The sequence below is a fragment of the Petromyzon marinus genome, unplaced genomic scaffold (genome assembly GCF_048934315.1).
Source record: "Petromyzon marinus isolate PM22_M1 ecotype Great Lakes invasive population unplaced genomic scaffold, UKy_Petmar_22M1.pri1.0 PM_Scaffold_3, whole genome shotgun sequence".
NCBI lineage: Eukaryota > Metazoa > Chordata > Hyperoartia > Petromyzontiformes > Petromyzontidae > Petromyzon > Petromyzon marinus.
Window position 1 is genome coordinate 4451806 of NW_027423279.1, and position 11135 is coordinate 4462940.

Here is an 11135-nt window from a genome sequence, read left to right on the forward strand (position 1 = left end):
TGCCTAATATAGGACCTTGGTTCTGGTTCCTTGTTGCTGGAGGTTGGAGGTGGGGGTGTCTTGTCCTTCGATCCAGTTGGTTCTTGAGGAGGAGGGCCACTCTCTTCAGGAGCTGGCTTTGTTGGCTTTTCCTCAACCGGGGGTTTCGGTGTCACTATGAAAGAAAAGCAAGGGATGGATGTTGACAGAATTAAGATTGCTCATGCATTCTCAATAACTCCTTGTAAAATGTTGTAAACAACCTTCAAACGATACTTTTAATCTGCATCTCAAATGAGTTACTTGGAAGTGTTCCAAAATAACGTACAGCTTTGCCAATCCACTGTTCAATTAAAGCCTCCCCAAGTTGTCTGGGTTTGTGGGATTGTTTGACCGCGCTTCATCATTTTCTTTAGTGTGAGTGTGGGAATCATGGACGGGGAAGCATGGAAGTACAGCACAATAAAGGGTTCTGGCATTCTGCCCTCTGTATTCCACATTGTAAATATTCAGCCTTATGACATCGATTATGCAGGTAGTCACCCATCTAAAATCATCCATGCGTCACCATGTTTAGTTTCTAGCATCTAACGAATTCAGTCACATTCTGTGTGATTTGAACCTAAGCACTATACATCCTGTATATATACTCTGACAAAATGAACACACCTGGCCCTTCTGCGGGCGATGGTCCTGGCTCCTTGTTGCTAGAGGTTGGAGGGTGGGGTGACTTCTCCTTCGATGGAGTTGGTTCTGGAGGAGGTCCACTTTCTTCTGATGCTGCCTTTGTTGGCTTTTCCTCAACCGGGGGTTTCGGTGTTACTTTGAAAGAAGAGAAAGGGATAGATCTTGAAAGAATGTACATTTAAAAGACGTGGGAGCATGGACGTACAGCACAAAAAATTAGTTTAGCATTCAGACCTCTGCAGCCTAAAACTTTCAGTTTATAAATCATGTTAACTGCCGTGGTCACTCATTCATACCATCCAGTTACAATCATACTTCGCCTCTGAGATCTAAAAATGTAGTCGCATTTTGCGTGAATTGATTATGAGTATTATACATCCTGTGTATATATATTCTTAGAGCATGGACACACCTGACCCTTCTGGGTTTGAGGGTCCTGGATCCTTGATGCCAGAGGTTGGAGGTGCGGGTATCTTGTCCATCGATGCAGTTGGTTCTGGGGGAATAGTGCAAACCTCACTGATTGGCTGTGCCAGGTGGTGGTGCATTTAAAGACACATTTACCTGATCTAAAAAAAACCTCAATTTTGAATGATGGCATTTAATATATTATCCATGTGATTTTGCAACTAATTCCAGAATGGTATCTGGGCTTGCTTTAGATGGAGTTGGTGCAGGGGGTTCACCTGCTCTGGAGCAGCAGAATCTGACCTTGTAGTTGTAACATGGCAAATAGTCCTGATCGTTATTAGAGCATTTCAAGCCTGTGGTCTGGTCACAAGTGATCGTCTGGCCTAATTCCTCCTATGGGGTATTCGGGAATCTTTCTGCTTTGCAGTCAAATTTTTCCACTGATGAGTCAGGCAGACAGACCTCTCTCCCCGAGTCTATAATCTTTTGGTAGGATTCCTCATCTCCGCCATTTTCTTCATCAGGATATTGATCATCGTACCAGTCAGACCAGCCTAAAGCACAATCTTCTGTAAACATAGAACATTAATCAGTGATGAAATTCAAACAGATTATGGAAAATATTTAAACCATATGTATGCATTAAAACAGGCCTCAAGACTATCTTACCACACTCCAATCCTTACCTTGTTTGGTGGGTGTTTCATTTGGTTTTGTAGCCTCAATTGGTTGCTGTGTTGCAGGCACAATCAATTCTGCAAAAAATATAAGTGAATTATGGTGTGTATCGCGTAAAATAATACACATAATCATCATCACTGAATATTACATCTCCCAAAATAATGTTTGTTAGGACAGGTAAGCAGTTATGAGTTTCTATTGATTGCATTGAAGTGGACCCATCCAAATGTTGGGTTTACAAATTGAAATGGATGCTGCATCATTTGACCAAATGGCTGCCTTTTTACAACATTCGATTTTGTTAAAAACGTTCTAAACATTGACTCATAGAGACGCATGGAATGGGGGAATAATAACTTCAGAAAATTAGTATCTGGAGCACTGTTAACATCAGCAATTGGGAAATTAGCCAGGTGTAGTGTGTGTATTAAATACGTGTATACCTGTAGCATGATGTTTATCTATGTAGCTTGCATACACGGGCAATGTATTTTACTTGAATTTGTTTACTTTTCAAACGTCTATTATTTTAACGTGGATTATAACCTATCATGTGAAGTCACAAAACGTGTTTAATCTAATTTAAAGTGTTTTTGATCTCACGTGTTTCGAATATATTCATAAGTCAAATATTAGAAAAACTGCCCAAGCATTATGCTTATTTCCCAAAGTATCGGTTTTCAATGTTGAGTAAAAGCTGTCTTTGATCTCAATAAAGGTACAATACTTCTGATTGGTGGAATGTTTACAAGGTGAAGGACGGTCATGTTACTGACGTGATTTATTTTAACTAGAAGATAATTGATGTTGTTCATGTTCCCATTGTCATAGTTACCTTCACCGATAGTGATGATCTCTTTAGGCACTGGTGGGGACTTTGGTTTCCTTTTCGTTGTTTCCGGAGCAGCTGCTGTTGGTGGTTTCTCAGGGGCCCCTTTGGTTGGGGCCTGAGTAATGGGTGGTGGAGGGGGGCCACCTGATTTGGAGCAGCAGAATCTGACCTTGTAGTTGTAACATATAAACATGCCTTGATCGTCATGAGAGCATTTCAGGCCTGTGCTCTTGTCACATGTGATCGTCTGGCCCAATTCCTGCCATGGGGTATTAGGGAATCTCTCTGCTTTGCAGTCATTTTTTTCCACTGATGAGCCAGGCAGACAAACCACTTTCCCTGAGGTTATGACCTTCTCGTATGATTCATCATCTCCACCATTTTCTTCATCAGGATATTGATCATCGTACCACTCAGACCAGCCTGTAGCACAGTCTTCTTCTGCAAAGATACATTCTCAATCAGTCTTCAAACGGTTACAATGTATATATGAACTCCATTTCTCTAAGATAATGTTCTGACAGCTATAAAATGCATCATACCTATGAATGCGCCGTTGGTAGGAGTGTACAGCGAAATATGTATTTACGTACAGCAAGGATACAGTGAGCCTCTTAATCATGAAAGGACTGTACATAGAGCTGCCGAATTTTCGTTGAGTATCAACCCGAAAGACTGATGAGCTGCAATACCCCTTCTGTTAGCACCACCTTCTTTTACGAAGATACGGTCACTCAATAACTCTGACACAGAGTGACCTACTGCTTCGTAAGTTCCTCCTATTCTGCTACCAACCCAGCCTAGAGTCTGTGAGTCATACCCTCTTCCAGTAAATGAGCCAAGGTTGGGACCAGAACACTGTAAAGTGGTACAAAAGCCCAAATTAAAATGCTTCAGGACACTAGCATAGTCTTTTTGCAACCGGGAATGTCCCGGCACAACCAGAACAACTGGTTGCTTTGACTGAACATATGATGTATTCATAATAAAGGTTTTTGGGTTAGATCGCGTTATTTATAAATGTGTGGTAACCCTCCACCACCCGACACGGCCAATCAGCAAAAAGTGTCACGTTGAGAAAAGACAAATAGTTCACTACTTTAGCCCACCGGTGTGTTGAAGAGTGAATCCACAACATTTACAGTTTGAGTACGACGTTTCGCTGGTAATTACATCCAGCATCATCAGGGAATTCGCCAGAATGGCAAAGCCCTCACTTGATCCCGGTCTTAAATAGAGCAGCAGGGTGACGTCATCTTTTAACTCATTCAGGTGCAGTGATTTGAGGCAGAGGGGGGGGTATTGTAATTATATAATCGATTGGTAATCAGTCAATGGTTATGATTAGTAATGAGTTGTAGATTAGTATTAGTTACGTGTGTTTGTGTGATTATATGCTATGTTAGTAATGCGTTAATTAGTATGTGTTTCCCCTATAAGGAATTGTAATATGTATTATTTAATAATACGCTTCCAAGCCGCACTAATCCTGTAGCTGATCCTAAGTAGTGTACCTTTATTATGAATCATAGTGGACGCGAAAGCCTACGTGTTAAACTGATATGATTGTATGTAATATATTATCCACATGTGATCTTGCAACTAATTCCACCATGGTACTTGGGCCTGGAGTTGGGGGTGATGGTTCTGGCTCCTTGCTGCTGGAGGTTGGAGGTGCGGGTGTCTTGTCCTTCGATCCAGTTGGCTCTGGAGGAGGAGCGCCACTCTTTTCAGAAGCTGGCTTTGTTGGCTTTTCCTCTACCGGGGGTTTCGGTGTCACTTTGAAAGAAAAGCAAGGGATCGATGTTGACAGAATGTAGATTCATATTCTTAGTTTTTTCGGTAAAGTCACGTTGAAGAGAAACAACAGAATAACAAAATATATATAAAACAATAAAAAATTCTCACGACGTTTCGACCATAACTCAAACGGTCATCATCAGGTGTGTCGGTTTGCATAAATGTATTTTTAAAACGGCATATTTATTTATTTATATTTAAAAAAATAACGTTTGCGTCACGCGCAACGATTGGCAGTTTGCCCAGGACTAGTCCATCTATTTTTTGAAAAGAGGAGGGGGGAGACGAATTTTTTTATGTATGCTGTCTGAAAGCCACTGTAAGCGTGAACAATCAATCAAGAACTGAAATGATTTATCAAATCTTTCCAATGATTGCTAAGATAGAATCCATCTTCTCGGTTGAAATTGTCTCTGTGCATGTATATGTGGATAGCCTCATGAACGAATCTCTCATGGAAGCCAGATGGCTTACAAAGAACTTCCGTCTTGGAAAAGTCAATGGCATGTGAGCCTACTGAATTAGAACAATGATCTGCTACGGCCGAGGTGTTGGTCCTACCGTGTTTAAGGTCTGCTTTATGTTCACGAATGCGGTCCGAGATATGGCGTTTGGTTTCTCCAATGTAACTACTACCACAGAGGCAACTTAGTTTGTAGACACCAGGGTATTGTATGTCTGGAATCACATCTTTTACAGACGGAACCAGATCACAGATTTTATGTAATGTGTTGAAACGGACCTGGATCTTGTGTTTATTCAAGATTTTGGAGATCTTTTTTGTGATCCCAGCAATGTAGGATAAAGTGATGGTTTTGAAAGGCTCCTCAAGAGGGTTCTTCTTCATGGTTTGAGTGATAGCTTTGCGGATTGTATAGTCGGAGTAACCATTAGCCCTAAGAGCTTGGTGTACGTGCTTGAGTTCACTGCTTATGTGTTCCTGGTCGGATATGCATTGGGCTCTATGATACAGTCTTGATGAGAGAATTCTTCTGTGATGGATGGTGGTGGGAATCCGGTTTCAGATAAGCATCCGTATGGGTAGCTTTCCTGTAGACAGAGTGGCTCATTGAACCATCATGTCTTCTTTTAATTAAGACATCCAAAAAGGGTAGTTTGCCATCTTTATTATCATCTTTATCATTGCCATCTTCATTATCATTCTACGTGACTTTACCGAAAGAACCAAAGAAGATGAATCATTGCAGTCACGAAAGCTTTAAATCGAAATTTAACCGCCTCTACGGGGAGGGATTCCACACATCCTTAAGATCATTCAACAGACTTCGGGATAAGAAGGCTCAACTAATCGAGTCTCTCACCTTTCTGAAGAGATGCCGCGACTCTAAGGTAATACCAACCGCATTTACACTAACCTCTGCTGTTGCAACTTCTCTCAATGCAAAACGAATTCTAGCTAGAACTAGCTTCGCTCTTATCTCGGAAAAAATCAGACTTACACGCACTGAACTCGATCAGTTAGACAAGACACTCTACAAATCACACTTAAAATTGACAGCAACAATGTCTACATCGGATTGGGAACATGTAGACAATATGACTACCTCTTCGGCTGCCACTATGTCGAACAAATGTAGGGACAATTTGATTTCCAAATTCAATCACCTCTCCAGCAAAAAATCGGATCCACACACCGAAAAGATAGACGTCAACAAAGTCGTAATTAATCGCAGTAACAGTTCCATTTCTGATGGTCTGAAATCCGTTTTAGCTAAAGGTCTAAACTTTGCTGTCACACCGAGACACTTACCGGTTAATGATATCATTGCCCATGTCGACGTTGCACTCAAGGGCTTGAGTCACATCGCTGCAGACGTAGCAAGATCTGAAATCGCTGCAACCCTCAAAAACGCTAAGTTGCCACCCAGCAACATCAGCAAAGACGAACGTTTTGAATTATCTCAATTAAAAAATAGGGATGATATTGTCGTCCTCTCAGCCGACAAAGGCAATGCCACTGTCATCATGGACAAAACAGAATATAACAACAAAATTCAAGAACTACTCAACGATGGCAGCTACACAAAAATAAAAAGAGATCCCACCAACAGCCTGGTCACCAAAACGAACAAAATAATCTCTGATTCAACAGCATTAATTGATGAGATCAAACAGTTCTCGTTGAAGCCCTCTGCTGCCAGACCACCAAGATTATATGGCCTTCCAAAGATACACAAAGAAGATACACCCCTTCGTCCCATCGTCTCTACTATCAGCTCCCCCACCTACAAACTGGCACGTTTTCTGGCTGATATACTGCGACCTTTCACTGGAAAAACCACCTCTGCGGTACTAAATTCTACTCACCTGGTATCGACAATCAAAGGCATTTCCCTGTCCCCAAACGACCTGCTTGTCAGTTTTGATGTGGTGTCCTTGTTCACCAAAGTCCCGGTACCTGACACCATCGCTATCATTGAAGACCTGGTTCATCAAGGACTGCATACTGATGTACCCCCCCTGGTGAGACATTGCTTAACCAACACTTACTTCACCTGGAATGGAACTTTCTACAAACAAACTGAGGGCACCCCAATGGGCTCCCCCCTATCTCCGGTTGTAGACAACGTATTCATGGAAAAATTTGAAACTGACGCCATCCAGACTGCCACTCTACGCCCGACCTTATGGAAGAGGTACGTTGATGACACCTTTGTCGTCTGGCCACATGGCCAGCCTGCTCTAGACCAATTCCGCGACCACATCAATTCCATACACCCAGCCATCAGATTTACCATGGAGGTCGAAAAAGATGGCAAACTACCCTTTTTGGATGTCTTAATTAAAAGAAGACATGATGGTTCAATGAGCCACTCTGTCTACAGGAAAGCTACCCATACAGATGCTTACTTGAAACCGGATTCCCACCACCATCCATCCCAGAAGAACTCCCTCATCAAGACTCTATACCATAGAGCCCAATGCATTTCCGACCAGGAACACATTACCAGTGAACTCAAGCACGTACACCAGGCTCTCAGGGCTAATGGCTACTCCGACTACACAATCCGCAAAGCCATCACTCCAGTCATGAAGAAGGATCCTCTTGTGGAGCCACTCAAAACCATCACTTTACCCTACATTGCAGGGGTCACTAAAAAGATCTCCAAAATCCTGAATAAACACAAGATCCAGGTCCAATTCAACACAGTACGTAAAATCCGTGATTTAGTTCCATCTGTAAAAGATGCTGTTCCAGACATACAGTACCCGGGCGTTTACAAACTAAAGTGCCTCTGTGGTAGTAGCTACATTGGAGAAACCAAAAGACATATCTCGGACCGCATCCGCGAACATAAAGCAGACTTGAAACACGGTAGGACGAACTCCTCTGCCGTGGCAGATCACTGTTATAATTCAGTGGGCTCACATGACATTGACTTCTCCAAGACGGAGGTTCTTTGCAAACCAACCGGCTACCATGAGAGATTCGTTCATGAGGCCATTCACATATACAAGCACAGAGACAATTTCAGCCGAGAAGATGGATTCAGGCTTAGTAACCACTGGAAAGATGTTTTAAATCATTTCTGTTCTTAATTAATTGTATTTTTACGATGACCTTCAGACCGCAGCTCTTTCGCCAGCATTGCCTCTTAATACCTCTCACACCACGGTTAATGGTATAGTTTTACAACATGGAGTATACTAGGGCCTCGCAGCTGTCTCTCTCCCCCTCCTCTGTTCCGACCATGGACGAACGCGTCCGTCTGAACGGGGCCCGTAGCTATCCGTGGTGCTGAAATTTGAGGGTGCTTTGTTCCTCTCACACAGCTTAAAGGCCGTGATCTGAATGTGGCTCTTTCACTCCAGCGCTGTCCTACCAGACAGTCTCGCCCCTTCACCTGATGAAGGCCGCTTGTGTTGTGGCCGAAACGTCGTGAGAATATTATTGTGTTATTTTATTTCATCAATTTATTATTTTATTCTCATTCTACGTGACTTTACCGAAAGAACCAAAGAAGAGGAAAATGTGACCACATCCATAACATGTGTCATAGTCTGCATGTTATAGGCTGCAGAGGGCAGGATAACACATTCCTTTATTTTGCTGTAAATACATGCTCCCAAGTCAATGCAAAATACCTTCTGTCAACACCAATCCCTTGCTTTTCTTTCAAAGTGACACCGAAACCCCCGGTTGAGGAAATGCCAACAAAGCCAGCTCCTGAAGAGAGTGGCGCTCCTCAAGAACCAACTGCACCGAAGGACAAGACACCCCCACCTCCAACCTCCAGCAACAAGGAGCCAGAACCATCACCCCCAGAAGGGCCAGGTGTGTTCATTTTATAAGATTATATATACAGGAAGTATACTGCTTATGATCAAATCAAACAACGGGACTTAATTTGTTAGATCTCAGAAACTAATTAAGACTTGCTTATGGATAGGTGTTGGATAGGTGACAATCTGTGTAACAGATGTCATAGGTTTCGATTTAAAGCTTTCGTGACTGCAATGATTCATCTTCTTTGGTTCTTTCGGTAAAGTCACGTAGAATGATAATAAAATAATAAATTGATAAAATAAAATAACACAATAATATTCTCACGACGTTTCGGCCACAACACAAGCGGCCTTCATCAGGTGAAGGGGGCGAGACTGTCTGGTAGGACAGCGCTGGAGTGAAAGAGCCACGTTCAGATACGGCCTTTAAGCTGTGTGAGAGGAACAAAGCGCCTTGACAAAGGAATTAGCATATAATTTAGCATTGAAATGGCTGAATGATTAGCTTGTGACTGGTCACAGAAATAGCTATGTTAAAAGTTAAAGCATACACACCCGCAGAGGCATTGAAATAGCTAAGTTAAGGCATACACATCTTGACAATGGAATTAGCATAGAATTTAGCATTGAGATAGCTGAGTGATTAGCTTGTACCTGCTGCAGAAATAGAGCTTGTACCTGCTTTAGAAATAGCTACGTTAAAGTCAGAGCATACACATTCACCGAGGCCCTTAGTACAAATCAAACAGGAGAATTTAGCATTGAAATAACTAGGTGAATCCAGCATTGAAACAACTGAGTGATTAGCTAGTGACTGGTCACAGAAATGACTACACATCTGAGCTATTCACAGTACTATATAGTGAACCAATAAAAACTAAAATATAAATTACCTTCATGTTATCAGTAAACTCTATATTCTCCAATCAGCTAAGCTACCAACAATAAGTCGTTATATATCACAATGCTATATGGCGAAAAAATGGGTGGATTCTTACCCTCAAATTTCAGCACCACGGATAGCTACGGGCCCCGTTCAGACGGACGAGTTAGTCCATGGTCGGAACAGAGGAGGGGGAGAGAGACAGCTGCGAGGCCCTAGTATGTTCCATATTGTAAAACTATACCATTAACCGTGGTGTGAGAGGTATTAAGAGGCAATGCTGGCGAAAGAGCTGCGGTCTGAAGGTCATCGTAAAAATACAATTAATTAAGAACAGAAATGATTTAAAACATCTTTCCAGTGGTTACTAAGCCTGAATCCATCTTCTCGGTTGAAATTGTCTCTGTGCTTGTATATGTGAATGGCCTCATGAACGAATCTCTCATGGTAGCCGGTTGGTTTGCAAAGAACCTCCGTCTTGGAGAAGTCAATGTCATGTGAGCCCACTGAATTATAACAGTGATCTGCCACGGCAGAGGAGTTCGTCCTACCGTGTTTCAAGTCTGCTTTGTGTTCGCGGATGCGGTCCGAGATATGTCTTTTGGTTTCTCCAATGTAGCTACTACCACAGAGGCACTTTAGTTTGTAAACGCCCGGGTACTGTATGTCTGGAACAGCATCGTTTACAGATGGAACTAAATCACGGATTTTATGTACTGTGTTGAATCGGACCTGGATCTTGTGTTTGTTCAGGATTTTGGAGATCTTTTTAGTGACCCCTGCAATGTAGGGTAAAGTGATGGTTTTGAGTGGCTCCACAAGAGGATCCTTCTTCATGACTGGAGTGATGGCTTTGCGGATTGTGTAGTCGGAGTAACCATTAGCCCTGAGAGCCTGGTGTACGTGCTTGAGCTCACTGGTAATGTGTTCCTGGTCGGAAATGCATTGGGCTCTATGGTATAGAGTCTTGATGAGGGAGTTCTTCTGGGATGGATGGTGGTGGGAATCCGGTTTCAAGTAAGCATCTGTATGGGTAGCTTTCCTGTAGACAGAGTGGCTCATTGAACCATCATGTCTCCTTTTAATTAAGACATCCAAAAAGGGTAGTTTGCCATCTTTTTCGACCTCCATGGTAAATCTGATGGCTGGGTGTATGGAATTGATGTGGTCGCGGAATTGGTCTAGAGCAGACCAAATAGGAGACTCAAAAGTAGGTGGCTTCCGCGCCACCCGGATATGACGTCACAGGCCGGTCCCGGCTGCTTTCACAATGTCACGGATGCGCTCCTGGAAAACCCCGTCCTCGCAAATCGGATACCTTTAATTCTCCCATAAATGGCAGAAACAGTAGACGCGTCGCTTGCCCGTGTGTATTTTTCCTCCTTATCAGCCACATTCAACAGGGTTTAACCGGTACAAAATTCACCAACGCACTTAATAATTATACAAAAGCTCGCTGCGCCAAAATGACACTGGAAACTGGACCATGTCCAAACGTGCTCGGAGTCTTGTCGAAAGACGCGCCGTAATTCAAGTTTCTGCGTCCTAAACCTATGCAGGTGAAGAAATGCTGTTGTCTTTCCCCCCCCCCCCCCCCACATAAAGCGGTAGCCA

The 11135-nt window shown here is 42.7% G+C and overlaps 1 long non-coding RNA gene across 1 annotated transcript; it reads right to left on the reverse strand.

Annotated features, from left to right (window-relative positions):
- Positions 1-190: 190 nt before the first annotated feature.
- On the reverse strand, positions 191-6157 carry LOC142923134 (uncharacterized). Its single transcript, XR_012940538.1, has 5 exons — positions 2594-6157; positions 1764-1832; positions 1353-1646; positions 1079-1162; positions 191-801 (listed from the first exon to the last, which is right to left on the reverse strand). It is a non-coding gene; the product is annotated as an uncharacterized LOC142923134 (long non-coding RNA).
- Positions 6158-11135: the final 4978 nt, after the last annotated feature.